General features: G+C 42.8%; 1 protein-coding gene and 1 long non-coding RNA gene across 7 annotated transcripts in view; one reads left to right on the top strand and one right to left on the bottom strand.

The window, feature by feature from the left end:
• LOC127612873 (uncharacterized) overlaps window positions 1-15516 on the bottom strand; it is a 187287-nt gene that overhangs the window by 131298 nt on the left and 40473 nt on the right. The window lies entirely within an intron of this gene.
• Window positions 1-15516, top strand: part of inpp4b (inositol polyphosphate-4-phosphatase type II B) — a 148382-nt gene that overhangs the window by 71331 nt on the left and 61535 nt on the right. The window contains exon 1 of one of the 6 annotated variants that reach the window (XM_052083615.1): window positions 7167-7339. The exons of 4 other annotated variants lie outside the window; for them this stretch is intronic. The gene's annotated coding sequence lies outside the window, so the exon portion shown is untranslated. Of the gene's footprint in view, window positions 1-7166; window positions 7340-10962; window positions 11258-15516 lie in introns of those variants that run through there. One more of the 6 variants, XM_052083616.1, reaches the window with a different exon arrangement.

Below are 15516 nucleotides of genomic sequence, written 5' to 3' on the forward strand. Positions count from 1 at the left end.
TATGTGCACGTGCGCGTTTCTGCGCGTGCGTCACCAGTCATGAAAGGACTAATGACATGCTAAAGGTTGCAATATTTTGCCGTAAAAACAAATATCTCGTTTTAGTTGAACATGCAGCATGTTGTGATCTCAGCACGGCGCTCCTGTTAATCAAACGAGCTGTTTCATAATCGTATTTTATTTGGTTTTTGCTTGTCTCTTCGCATTCACAGAGCAAAAATAAAGAATCTAAGTCTCATTACTGCACACCAACAGCGCTGGTGTGTCCAGGCACCAGCTGTGTCAAAAAGCGCAGTTGGCCTCCCAAGTCTCTTTTTCTCGCGTAGGCGTTGCAACCGACGGCTACAAGACTGCTAAATACAGCCCGGTTGCAAAAAAAAAAAAAAAAAAAAAAAAGCTGATGGCAAGACGTGCGCTCCCTTTGCAACTTGTTTACGTCGTCAAGGTGTTCTGACATAACAGCTCCTTTCTGGTCTCGGTTTTGTGGGTGTCCCGCAGGGAAGGCAGTGGACCGCCCGCGCAATAAGAAAAAACAATTGAGGGGTAGAAAAACACTGCGAAAACTCAATTTTTCCTATTGTTACACGACAGTTTGTTGTACTCAACTTGCCGACTTGATCCAGTTTGCTAGTTATTGCATGTGTATTATGTCGTTATTACAATGAATCCCAGCATTGTTGCATTTCGGCAATTACTAACTTGCCTGTTTTTGTGTTCTTTTCAAAGTAAAGTAGTGCTTTGGTGCTATTTGTGAAATGCTGTTGATGTTCTTTTTAGTTTCAAGTCGATGATTGTGAAGTCGATGATTGTGTTTTTTCATTTGGTATCATTGATGGTCTTTGAAGGCATCTCATGCGCAATCAAAATGAAACTCAGGCTGCGCATTTCTGACCCGCGATTTCGGTGACCCAATCCACTTTTTATGACCATCCCGTGGCAAAATAAAAAGCAAAACTACTTTGCATGAAAGAGCGTGACCGAGGGATATTGCGTACGTACGGATGTATACGCTCGTCAACTGCACCATGTTACAAACGATTCTGCCAATTGTGTTGACTAAACCATCATTTGTCCCAGTTAGCATCTTTTCGCTGATATTTTGTAACACAAACTAACCAAAGTCTCAAGTCAAAAAGACTTTCCTCCCATCCGACGAGAGACATTTCGCTGTTGCGAACACATCGTTGTTTTTCATTCCTGTTCAGTGTGCTCGTGGCTTTGGCCGGAGCACGAGTGCGGTCGGCCACCGTGCACGTCCAGCACCTCGCCGGGCAAAGGGAAGTTGCTCTCTCTTTCTCGTACGCCTCGGGCATCAATCGCCGGCTGTTGGGGCTGTTAACCAGCCCTGAGCTGCACCATTGATCTCTGTAATTGTCTCCCACTCTTCAAAGGCAGCCGGGAGTTGGTTTGATCCGAGCTGTTTACTTTTGCGGGCTCCGGTGGACTAGCTTTTTGAAGAGGAGAGCTATCAAGCACTTCAGGCATGAGCAGGCATATTATCGTACCATTACCGCGTGCGTGCGTGTGTGTGAGAGAGACCGGCCGGGATTGTTGGGGGGCGGTTAGCGAGGGGTAGCCGGCAGCATCTTGCAGTTACATAAGGACAGGGAATTGCTCCACCGGATCCTCCCTTTCATCTATGGCCATAGAACAGTGACAGACAGCTTCAAAAATGACCGGTTTCATGCGGGCGGGACCCTTTGTGGACCTGAGATGGAAGGTGATTAGGGGGGTTCGATAATTTGTCAGTTCGCTAACCCAAACTCTTGAGTTTTCACCCTTCAGTGTGGACCACACGGGTCAACCAGCACAAGAGATACGGCGGTGTTTGCGTCGTCCAGTGCGTGAGGAGAGGTGAAAAGTATGGCAGGTCGCGGTTGTGCTCACAAGGGCCTGAGCATCCGGCAGTTTTTGGCCGAAAACATCGGCGTGCCGGAGAACCTTGCCTCTCCCCACCTCTTTCTTCTTTCCCAACTAAGAGGACCCAAATAGAAGATCTAGACAACATCAACATTGAAATGCATATGGGCATGACGCAGAGGGCTGAAAACGCTTTTCAACTTAGGTGGATTGTTTCAAAAGGGACAATCTTGCCGTTTGGATTTCCAATACATCTTTTGTGACATCCCGCATATGGCATCGTTTTTACAAATACTACAGTGAACCACGCTGGATACATTTCAGACCCACCTGCAGTCGGTGAAAATACGGAAATCCTGCTTGCTTGACGTTAGCATTTGCAGTTATGCATGTTCAATGACTGCTGTGTAAAATTCCAGAATATGCGAAGCACTGGACCCTTTTTTTGACAGCACTTCCAATTTCATAGCAACAGCCGTATGATACTCACTTGACTTTGGAGTTCTTTTTTCAATTAAAATTTATTTTTTGCTTGTTTGCTTGTTTTTTTTTTTCCAACCAAACACTTTGATCCAGTGCTGGTTTGCGGTTTTGGGGAACTCCAGTAATAATGAAGAGGCGAACACTTTAAACGCTTGCATTTATTTATACTGCCGACGACAAAGGCCAAGCTCGACGTTCGGAGGCCCCGATGTGTCACTTGTGTACCTACTGTAGAAAACACAAAAGCACATATATGGGCTCTTGGGGGGGGGGGGGGGTAAGAAAGTGCCACTGTATCATAATTGCATCCCTTTCATTTAGGAATAAATTCTTGGTTGCTGCCATGGCCCCTGTTCACTGACTTCAGTGTACGAAAACAGACGACCTCTTATTTTGTTAGCAAAATCACTATTAGTACTACTCATGCAGTGCTTATACAAATGTTGCTTCAGGATGTTTGACGTTTCAAAAAACAAATTCAAATGTCTCTGAATGAAACATTTTCATGTTGCAAACCCGGTTGCCTCTTTTTTTTTTTTTTATTTAATTTGTTTGCTTTATTTTTGCATTGGGGCCGTGAGTACTTATCATATGTCTGGGGCCCCCGAAGCAAGTAGACAGGAGTGGAGAGTAAAAATAATTCCCCCCCCAAAAAAAAGTTTATTTGCAAAAGAACAAAAAGTCTAAATTACTTCGTGGAAGGAATCAACAAAACTAAAAGAAATAACGTCCCAAAAAGGAAATTCCAAACAGCAAACTAACATTGCCCATAAACTTGCTGCAAAAGGAAATAAGATGTTCTTTGGGAAGATGTGGCTCCCAGCAACAGGAACGGAAGCACGAAACACGCCGTACCAACTAAGATGAAAAGAAACTTGAGAAATAAATACACAAAGCGGTGGATATTAAAACCTATTAAGCCAGGCATGGGAGAAAAAAAATGGGGCACAGGGAGAACATGACCAACCTAAGGCCATGTCCACATGGAAATGCAGTTGAATAATTTGAGGGGGGAAAAAATTCATAAACACGAGTACACAGAAAGGCTGTCATGCAAGGCCTTAAGGCAGTGGTCACCAACATGGTGCCCGCGGGCACCAGGTAGCCCGTGAAGACCACTTGAGTAGCCCGCCAGTGCCTGGACATTGTGATTTGCTAGTAGAAATTATGATTTAAAAATGCAAACATTGGCAGTACTGTGAGACATTTCGAAACACGATCAAAGTCTGACAATTTAAATCATCAAGTATTAAAAATAACACATCCTCATATTATTGAAGGTATTTTGGACAAATATGTTATTTCAGACGTGTATCAATTTGGTAGCCCTTCACACAATCGGTACACATGAAGTTGCTCTCACCCTCAAAAATGTTGGTGACACCTGCCTTAAGGTCAGGGGTGCCTAAAACTTTTGGACCGAAGATCGACTTTTCGGTCAACCAACCACCCGCGATCGACCCGCTACTGCGCACGCACATACACATGCACGCATAATATGATGAGCAACAGCCTGACACGGAGGCGTGCGACGCACTTAACTATCATAGCTCACACATAGATTTACCTACGATTCACCTGCTTTATTCTATTTTTTTTTAGATTTTTGTCAAAATGAGACCAAAATGAGTCACTGAACAACAGAGAAGAAGCCCGAGCATGAAAAGATTGGTTTTGATGAGTAAGATGAGTCAACACAATTACCCAAGGAATGTTTTGTTTTGCCGCATGAGGAGGAGGAGTTCAGATGTAGAGATGGGCAGGTCAAGTATGAAGCATTGAGGCTTTCCTTCAAATTGGTCCAAAGTAGATTCCGCGCTTTGGTATTTCAGTGAAAGCAACTTGACGGACATCTAGTGGGAGAGTGAAGTCAAAGCAACCTGACTCTTACCTTTCATCAATAATCGCCAAATAAATATGACACCGATCAATATATTATTCAAGGGACTTTAGAATTTAAATTGACAAAGTTGCCATGAAATTAGCTTTTTTTTTTTTTGCCCCTTGTAGATTTGAGCCCACAAGGTTTTGTTGGTTTTGTTTTGTTGAATCAATTGTCTATGTAACTTTTGTCTTTCATTTTGTGTTTTGTAATGCCATATGTATTTATTAGTTTCTTGTCTGTGTTCGTGACCAGTTCTCATGGCTTTGTTGGTTGTAAATGCTTTACATCAGTGGTTCTTAACCTGGGTTCGATCGAACCCCAGGGGTTCGTTGAATCAGTCTCAGGGGTTCAACAGAGCCTCTGCCACACCCAAACTCAACGTGTCAATTAGTTATGAAACGCCCGTTTGGCCATCACTTGCTGGTTCATTTTGTGCACAATGAAAAACGTGTTCCCCCTGGTTTTTTAATAAATGCAGTTTTTTTTTGTCTTTGTAAAAATAAAAATTATATTTTTATTTTTCAGTAATGAAGGGTTCGGTGATCGTGCAAATGAACTGTTTGGGGTTGGAACCACTGCTCTAAATAAATCAAGCTGCATTATGTTCCCTTTAGCGTAGCACCATCTAGTGGAAGCATGGCGCTACCGCAGCCACTATTGTTGCTTCCCTGAGCCTTACCATGTAGTGCACCCTACATATAAAAACAGTTTTGAAATAGGCTATTCATTGAAGGTACGCCTTAAAGTGCATAAAATACGGTACGTTTGTCAAAAGCTAAACTGTGTGATAATTTCATGAAAATGCCCATTTGGTTCTCTGAAGTTTCACAAAAATCCATGTTTTAACTTTGTTGGAAACGAATGTGTTTTGTACGCTTTCCCAACGTACTGTGTATCGTTCATGACACACTCTAAATTGTCTTTGATACTCATGTAAACATGTGCGTTAGGCTCCTCGAAACGTGTACGTTCTCCGTGTTGCGTATCTGTCAAACGTTTCATAAAATGCGCTGCGTTTCTCGAAGAGTAAACCGTCTTTGATGTATATCTGGGCCTCCGAGAAGAAACCGTTGCACATCAAAGCGTACGAGTCCGACGGCTTATCTGCTGACGGAGGCAAGAAACTTGGAAGCAGCCACGCAACTTTATCAAAGCCGTTTTATTTTTTAGAACAAACGACAATCAAATCAATAGCGAGGGATTGGACGGAGTCTCTATTGTCTTTCGGCCTCGCTGCCAACTCATGTATGCAAACTAAGAACAAAGGGTGCCTTGATTTTTATCACCTCGTCTGCACTGGGTTTTCACATTAAAGTTTATGGAGCGAAAAGGAGTGTGTTTGGGGAGGTATCAGGAGTCTCTATACTTTACTAAGGCCTGCTCCCCCACGGCAGGCAGTTAGATTTTCTGTTTAGTCTCTTCAAAGAAACATCCATAATCGTTTCTCAGTAGCCTTCTCGCGTAATCGTCTCAAAGGTGCCGCATAATCCGGCCGTTGGCCGGACATCAAGTCAATGCTGCTGATGACGAAAAGAGGAGCAGGCAAAGGAGTTGTGAGTAATTAAGCAGGTTTGCGAGGCGCCGATTTTCTTGCATTGCTTAGTTTACTTAGCTTGTCTTTAATGTTTACCAAAAACATGTTTTTCCTTGGTGCTGTGCTCATGAAAACAAATGCCGCACGGACCTGATTGTCTTTGATGTTTATGGGTTTGGTTAATCAAAGACCAAATTGTGTGTGAAGTTTAAGAACTTGGGTGCTAAAGACCCAATTGTCTTTCATAATCGCGAAGCGTCGGTTTGCAAAATGTGCTGGGATTGGTGAAAACGAGCATCTTGGGTTTGTTCAAGACTCGGCTGTCTTTGAATTTTATGAAATTGTATATATTGGGTAGACTTTTTAACGAACACCTTCTCATTGCTAACAACTCTTCTGCGGTGTTTACTAACTTACCTACCTAGTTTAGGTTTGTAGCAGAGCTTCTGTAAGAAAATACACTTTTTTCCCCCCCAAAGAATAAATCGACTTTGATGTTTATGAAACCGTGTCGGCTTGTTTTGATGCTTAAGAAAATGTATCAATGTGAAGTGATAAATTGCATACCAAGGCCCAAAATGTTCCTCACGTAACTCCTGGTGCAAATGGAGCGCTTGCTAATTTTAGGCTATTGTTATGCTTATGCTAATCTATTAGTTTGTGTGTTCGTGTTATCCATCCTTCCATCCATTTTCTGAACCGCTTCTTCCAAGCCGTCTTCAGGCAGTAGGCGGGGGACACCCTGAACCGGTTGCCAGCCAATGGCCAAAATGAGTTTGTTGACTTCAGGATTCATTTTGCTTACATCATGAGTTACATCGTCAGTAAAAACAAGCGAGCCTGTTCCAGAATCAGCCAAGCCATGACATGACCGCCACCATGCTTGACAGATGAGTTTTGATCCAGATTGGATTTTGGTAAAAACTACAAAGATGAGCCACCATAAATAATGGAATCAAAGAATTTATGGCCTAATAAGACCAAGTTTAAGTGATGGGAAGGCCAAAGTCTCAGAAAAGAAAAGTAAACCAAATAAAGTGAAATAAGCGCTGACATTTTGAACCTTTTCCCTCATGTTTACCTTTTCATCTGAAACCTGAAGATGTCTATAAACATAACAAAAACAAATGCATACATTTTTGGAGGGGACTGTCTTGAAACTGGAGTTAACTGGTTGACGTCGAATGCCTCGCTCTTGTCCGAGCACGCACAACCAGTGATATCCTCAACGTGCTCGGAAATGACGAACAAATGTATGATTTTATTTTCTCCCCCTCTTTTACCAACCATGGCAGAGGTCTGCTCCTCTCCTGAGTGCCACTGTCATTATTTTTCTTTTTCTCCCCGTGCTGGAGGCAAGCACTGACAAGCTGAAGAATGTCTGCACAGGCAAGCGGGTGGGAACGTCTCGCCATCTCTGTTCTTGTTCAGTTTGCTCCAAAGGAGACAGAGATAGATATTTAACTTGCATGCCTGCCGTTCAGTGTTGAGTAGATTGTACGGACCGTGCGAGTAACTTCCTGTCGGAGAAGGAATCTATCAAGGAATTTCCCCGGTGTTACAGTAGACAGCTTTGAGTGAGTATTTGCCGACTGGCTGAAATAGTCTGTAAAACAAAAGAAATGGTCTTTCTCTTTGAGCCAGCCTTCCTAAAATGCAGTACGTGTTGCTTTAACATATGCTGTACTTAAATTAATGAGACAATAATTTTATCAGGATCCCCTTTGGGCCCCAGACCCGCAGTTTGGAAATTATTGCTTTTAGCGACCATATTTAAACGTGTTTTGCAACCAAACCTATTCATCTGGGGATTATCCCATGCGAGGTTTTGCATCACGATAATCTGATTGTTTTGCACATATCCTGCTTTGACCTACTGAGGTTATGAAAAGGATTTTATTTATTTATTACGAATTAATCCCTACTTGACATAATTGATTTTTTTTTTTTCATTTTAGCACCCTTAGAAACTCAACTGATGATAGTAGTCGTTATGTCTTTTTGGAAACATTTTCTCGCCATGAGAATGCACTTTTGTTTGGGACGGCAACATTTAAGTGGTAGTTTGAAGTCAAATTTCAGCAGGTTAATTCACTCTTGGAATTTATATCGCTAGTCATTTCAAGTGACCTCGGAGGGCCAAAACTGTTTTCAAACGTTCAACTTGTCATAAATTGGTGAGATATCGATGAAATAATTCAGTCAACACGCTCGAGAATGTAAACAATAAATACAATGGCAGACTTGCGATGTGGGTTCTGGAGCCTTTTTTTTTTTTGTGGCTCAGTTTACCGTATTATTGACTACACAACGTCATGTTGCCGAGGGAAACAGGCTGTGGCCTTGGCATTAATACTACAAGTAATAGACGGGCACAGATTTCACAATGACTAAGGCAATTGGTAAGTGACTTGAAATGACTTCATTCACGCAGAGGTACCTCGACTGATTACTTTGATTCTTTTTTTTTCCCCTGCTAGCACTCTTTCAAGTTATGTCTCCCAAGTCCACTTTGCCTATTGAAATAAATGGAAGTGCCATAAATCCATTGCAGATACCCGCCATCCACCCCCCACCCCATGAAAAAGTTATAAATCAAGGTGCTGCTGTCTTTGTGACGCATTTGTTTGGTGGTGGTGCCGTGATATTTTGTTTGATATGTGCCTTCACTCAACATTCAGAATCATGAATCACGTGCGCAGTATTTAGCACTCCTTTCAGCTTGCCGAATTAAGCCATAAAATGTGTTTAGTATTGCAATTACGGCTCTGTTGTAGTTGTGATTTGAAGAATGCTGGGATATTAAAAGATTGAACTAACTCTTAATCTCCACTTTTAATAACACCCTCCCCCTGATTTTGCTCCCACCATTGTTGTTGTTGTTGTACCTGTGCCTCGTCGTCCACTTCAGAATTTATCTTATGCGCTGCATGTATCCTTGTGCTAATTTGCACTTGTATTGCACTCAGATGCCAGATAAGAGTTATCGTGAAATTATTTGAGCGTGGGAGGAAAACAAAAGCCACGGCAATTAAAAGCGGGCGTCCACGATTTAACACGCAATAAGCGCACTAATCGTTCAAGAATCACGGTTCCCGTGCCCCCCTCCCCCCCCCTCCGCCTTGTACAATCAATCCCTGGAGGCATTCATTCTTTTCTTGTTTCTGTCACGATTAATGCACAATCTTTAATCTTTAGCGCCTCCGATTCAATACAAATGTGATGGATTACACTGCGCATCAACGATCGTGTGTGGAATTGGGGGGCGGGGGTGTGGGGGGGTCACCATGAGAAACTCAAGGAGTACAAACAAATGTATGATACATTGCCTTGTGACAATCAAACTGGTTGCAAAAAACAGCTCTCCAGATCCCAGAAATCACCAGAAAAACACCTCCCAAAATTATAAACTACCGTTAATACAGATAAAAGTGCGTGTTGACCTTTCTTGTTCGGGTTCCAAAGAGTGTTGAATTGGAACATCCCGGCTCGGGCCTTCCTGTGTGAAGTTGTCATGTTTTCCCCGTGCCTGCGTGGGTTTTCTCCGGGTACTCCGGTTTCCACCCACATTCCAAAAACATGCATTGCAGGCTGATTGAACACTAAAAAAAATTGTTCCTTGGTGTCGGTGTGGGCGTTCGTTTCTGTGTGCCCTGCGATTGTCTGGCAACCAATTCAGAGCGTATCCCGCCGACTGTCCAAAGACAGCTGGGATAGGCCCCAGCATCCCGCGCGACCCTTTTGAGGATAAAAGCGATTCGGAAAATGAATGGAAAAGCTAAATGTATTTTGTCAGTGAATAAAGCATGAATATCAGTCGTAACCAGCAGGTGTCATTGGCCTTGGTGGAGGTCAGCGCTCAGCCGAGTGCCTCTCCAGTTTCCAATGCATTCATGCTGCTTTTAGTCAATAGGTTTCCGTTAATTCTTGGCATATGTCGGAATTTAGAGGAGTGGATTCGCACATCAATGGGTACTTCAGTACCTGATTGTCAGGTCATCATCATAAGAGGACATGAACTCCATTGTAGGAGGTTTTACTTTAAATCCCCCCGGCACGCAGGTCAACGGCGCCCATGCGTGGCGCGACTTAAAAGTGGTTCAAAATGTTAAGTTCTGTTGAGTTGGTGAGCAAATGTATTTGAACGTTTTCTTGTGTTTGCCTGTGAACCTGCTGGGGGTGATAAGGGCCTGTGCGCCGCAAGCCTTTGTTCCAACGGAATTACTCGCTAATCCAACATGCCAGCACAGACAGGTTAAAGCAGGTTGAGCTTGGTTCATTTTGGTGTTTTTGTGTCTGTGGCCTGCTGTTCTTGTTCTGCTATAGAGTAATCTTTTTAAGGAACGTTGATGGTTGGGGTGTGAGGGCGGGGGGGGGGGGGGGCGTCAGTGTGTTTACAGCAACAAACCCCCGGTGTGGCCAACTGATCGTTCATCCTTTGGACAATCCGACAACCAAACCACCGGTGAACAAATTAAGGCCCTGATCGACTGATCAAACCCATTGTAGTCAAGTTCCAAATAATCGATCACCACCATCCCCTTTGGCAAACTTGTCAATCACCAAACCGACCCCCTCAGCCCTCACCTCCTTTGCCAAACGATCGAGCACCAGCAACCCATTTTTTGACTCTTTGCCAAAGAGTCAATCAACCGATCTCCCTTGTCGACACCTTTATTTGAACAAGCAATCACCCCATCTCACCTTCACAACTTGACCAAACAAGCGGACGACCCAAACAATGGATCTCCATCAAGCTATGTCCATGCGTTCATCGCGCAACTGTACTTTTGTCACCGTTATAAACCGAGGGAAGACCTTCTGTAGTTGTTCACGAGCAGGCAGTAAATGTAAACAGCAATTTGGGTCGCACGTAAATAGATATGCATGGAGGCACGAAAACAGGAGCGCTTGGAACTGCTGCTTAAATCCTGGCTTAGCGGTCGGCGCCCCTCCATTGTGTGACACTCCTGAGTGTCAATGTGACACACGCACACACCATGCAGGCGTTGCAGGGCGATGCTTTTCCTGTGAGTCACGAGCCCTTCACTCGCTCTGTGTCCATCTCTCTCTCTCTCACTCTTTCTCGAGCCTCCCTTCCTTCCTGGCTGTTTTCGTCTTCCTCTTCTGTGATGTTCTTCATCCCTCCCTCTCGCCGTCCCACCATTGCTCGTCCCTACCCCCCACCCCATCCCTTGCTCGCTCTGTCAAGCGTTTGGGCTCAGTCATAGCAGAGGCGTCTGCTTTGAGCATCTGCGTTTTGCCTGTTGCTGCTGCCGAGACGTGTGGACTTACTCTATCTGGGGACGAGCGCCCGACGTGCCAATCCGGGTGTTTATTGTTGTTATTATTATTGTTGTTGTTGTTTTTATAAAGAAGAACAAGGGAGCCGGGGGTATCTTAGCCTCTGTCTGTCTTTCTTGTGACCTCTCCTTTCCTTCTGTGATCTTCTGGCTTGGTGACTGCAGCTCGGCTTCTGTGCCACATCACTCACTGTAAGTCGGCTTCCTCGGTTGGACCTTTTTATTGTTTTGATCGATTGTGTGTGTAATTTAATGTAGTAAATGAACATTTTTATATGCCCCCCCCCCAACCCCTATGTATGGACTGTTCTGTACTCCTGTTTCCATCCTGACGGTGCTGCTTCAAGTTTGCATTTTGAACCGGTGGTCCTCATACAGGGGTCCCCGGATCCCTGGGGGTTCGCCAGCCTTTGTTTAGGGTCCATAAAATAATTTTCAATGAATTGTCATTCTGTGCAAAGTGCCATTAAAACAAATTTACTAAACCAATTACTCCTTCCTACTTGAGCTTTGGGCCCATTAAAACCTTGGTACTGTATGTTAAATAAATATTACATCCCTGCATGAGTATATATATTTTTTTGTTATCCCTTATATTTAACTCATTCACTCCCAATAAAACAAATTTACTAAACCAATTACTCCTTCCTACTTGAGCTTTGGGCCCATTAAAACCTTGGTACTGTATGTTAAATAAATATTACATCCCTGCATGAGTATATATATTTTTTTGTTATCCCTTATATTTAACTCATTCACTCCCAAAGACGTTGTTAAACGTCTTTTCAGACTTGGTCCAGAATTGACTGGTACTGAATGAGTTAATATTTTCCATAAAGGCATCTTTTCTAGACTAAAGTTGTATTTTTTTAAATTCACTTTTAACTTCTTTCTTTGATTGAACGTTGACTCTTGTGGTGTCAAAATGTTACTGAGTAAGATGCCAAAAACCCTGATAATCATTCCCGTCCTACTTTCCAATGAGCAGCTGTTTGGCAGATATCAAACATGTTTTAGCAGTTCTTAAACACTGCCAGTTGAAATTTACTGTCAAAGTAAACATAAAACAAAGATAATTATGTGTATTTAACAGACATGCCTTAAGTCATTGAAACTCACTACTGTCGCCTACCCATGATGTATCTATACGTCTTTTATTAATTTTTTTTTTTTTGCTCCATAATGTGCATAAGTGTCTGACGCAGCCTCTGGCTAAGGTTCAACCTTGTCTGCATAGTAAATAAATTGCGTCATTTTATGTTGCACACATACACACACACACAAGGCATTAATTGACGGGTGAAGGGCACACACATCCACGCGCACGAATTTGCAGGGTGGGGGAACACACATGCACAAGCACGCACATACAGTGCATGCAAACATACACGTGCACACACTCACTGAACTCATTGTCTCAGTTCTTTCTTTTGATAGTTCGTTTAATCAGTTCAATAGAGTTCAGATAAATGTGTCTGCTATCAAAAGCCCTTTTGCTCAGCATGACTCAGATGTCTTCTTGGTTTTCCTGTTTGGTGCTTTCTACCGTCTTTATTACCGATTTGTCTTACTGTTTACTGTGCATGTTAAATTGCTCCATGTACAGCACTTTGTATGCAGCAATGGCTGTTTGAAAGTGCTTTTTTCCTTCTTCTCCACTGCCACATCGGTTCATTTTTAATCGGCGCTGGGCAAACATTGACTCGTTAGAGTACACGTGCATTTTCACCACATCTCTAACGACTTAATGAGGACAAGCCAGCTCGGCCTTGTTTGCGGTGAAGGAAGGAGCGCTTTATTAGTGCAGACAACGCTGCTGACACTTCCTGGTATGAATGTGCTCATAATTCATAAATAAGAATCACATGCTGCCTCTGATGTTTCAAGTCACGCGCTGGCCCGGTCTGAATGTTTGTCCTCCAGAAGACAGATGAGGTGGAATGCGATGATGGACAGTTCTGACGTGCGTATAGTGTGTGGAATCAATACATTTACAGTTTGAGCACTAACTTCTGCCAACTGAGAGCAAGACTGGGGCATTGGTCTTTAAAAGGACCTTGGTCTTATTTACACTGTATATCAAAAACTGTAGTTTTCATTGGAAACGTTCATCCCTCAGTGGAATAGTGGTTTTAGCTGACTTGTTTACCAAATCACTAATTTGTTAATGAGTTTGGTGCTAAATGGTTAGTTGGCTAATAGTTAGTAAGTCGGTTAGTTAATTTGTTATTTGGCAAACTAATTGTCTTACTGAACTAGCTACATGGCTAAATTGCTCCTTTGTTAGTTAGCGAGTTATTTGGTTAGCTGGTTGACAAAGCGGCTGGGTAACTATGGTTGTATTTTGTTAGTTGTTTAAGGTAGTAGTTTGTTACTAAGCTAACGAGTTAATACGTTTCCCACATGGCTAAATGGCTCATTGGTTGGTTATCTCTTTAGTTGGCTATATATTTATTTGTATAGTTGGTTAATTGGTTCATTTTCAAAGTAGCGCATAGTTAGGTATTTAGTTAGGTTGACGGCTTTGGTTGGGTGATTTGATACTGCGCTAGCTAGTCATTGACTAAGTGGCTAGTTGTCGTTTTAATCGCATCAAAACGGTTTGCTGCTTAGTTAGCCAACTACTTCATAAGTCATTTGGCCCAGTGGCTTGTTTGTTTGTTTGTTTGTTTGTTTGTTTGTTTGTTTGTTTGTTTGTTTGATAAGTAGCTAAGAGGCTTGTGAGTTAGCTTGATGGATAACTGGCGTGTTGGTCAGTTTGATGTAATTATGTAAATTGTTGTTTGACGACACAGTTAATTAGCTATGTGGCTGAAAGGCTAGTTCTTGTGTTAGCTACCCATTTCGTCAATCAGTTCGATATTGTTACAACCGTAGTTTGCAGTTTTATTTTGTTATAAGTTATTGCTTCTTACATTAGTTAAGCAATCATTGCTCGTTTCATTTCATATTTTAAATGAGTCAATGAGATGAGTTTGTGTGCCTGTCAAACAGAACCAATCACATTCTATTGGTCGCAGGTGCAAAGATGGATCGGGACCGGAGCTCTCGCGCATCATAATCAATCCTCCTTGATCCTGCACCAGTGCGCCATTTGTCTTCCTCGGTGCTTTCTTTCGCTTCTCCTCTCGGTCCCTATCTTACCTCTCATTTCTTGCCCGCATGGCCGCTTTGATCTCCCGCCTGCGAGGGACGGTCTCTGGAGCTTCATTACTTTTAAAACATTCGCGGTGAATGGCCATAAAAAGATGCCACCGAATGGATTTCCAAGATGGACTTGTAAGTAATGGCTACAGTGGGCTGTAATGTTCCCGTGTAATGCCCTCGTGGGCAATGCGGGGGCCTCGTTGGGGCCGGCCCATGGAGAAGAGACACCCTCAAAAGCCTGTTCAGGATGACCATGTCGCAACCATCATGACCACTCCGTGTGGCAATCCTCAAGTCCTGTCATTGTTTGTTTTTGTTGGTAGTGTTTTTGTTTAATCAATAGCGATCTCACAAAGTGAACGAGCCATTTAATCTGCTTGTTGACTCAGTGACTTCGGCTCAAAGACTGTTGAGTTTGGTGGTTGGTTTGTCACTTAAGGACTAATAATTAGTAAGCTTAATGACTGTATCTATGCTTACCTAAACGGGTAAATGACTGGTTATTTTGTTAATTTTGTTTGTCAACTCTTATTAGATCATTGAATGGCGACATAGTTCGCTGGATCGTCAGCATGCTATTTAGTTGGCTATTTGGCTAGTTTGTTACTTTGGTAGTTAGTTGACATGTTCAATATTCAGGTCAGTCAGCTATGATGACAAACCTCAAGTGATCTTCTTGTTTTTATTTTTTGCATTTGTTGACTGACCTTTTCGTCCTCTCTTATTTTTTACGTGCGGGCACAGTTTGGCCTTAAGCGCGTGTGGAGATTTGTCGAGGGGGAGCAGGAAAAAGCTCAAGGAGGAAATGATTGAAAGGAAAGGTGAGTAGGCAGGATGCATTTATTTTTTTTTAATCTGATGCACTATTGCTGAGCAAGAGAGAGACAAAGAGAGCATTTAGAATAAGGAAGGAAGCCAGATTGAAAAGTTCAAACCGCACGGAGCCGAAGTAACATTGTGTAAAAGTCCCATGAATGACCCAATGATCTACGTGTAATGTCGATCAAGTCAGGTCCATCTTCCTAGCTATTATTGCAGAATAAATCACTAATATGAGGCAGATCCTACGATGAAAAACTTAGTTTGGAACAACGCTGCCCCAAGTTCCATTTCACTCAACAGTACAAAAATAGTCGAGCAGACCCACAAAAAAGCAAGAACCCGTGCTCGAAATGACAGACAGGAAGTCTGTGATTTGGTTGTGGGGTGTACTTCAAAAAAACGAAGGCTTCCTCAATCCCCCAACTAGACATACTAAATCGATGAAAAATCTAAGATTTTCGTGAAGTATTTTATATACGGAG

Source organism: Hippocampus zosterae, chromosome 13 (assembly GCF_025434085.1).
Source record: "Hippocampus zosterae strain Florida chromosome 13, ASM2543408v3, whole genome shotgun sequence".
Lineage (NCBI taxonomy): Eukaryota > Metazoa > Chordata > Actinopteri > Syngnathiformes > Syngnathidae > Hippocampus > Hippocampus zosterae.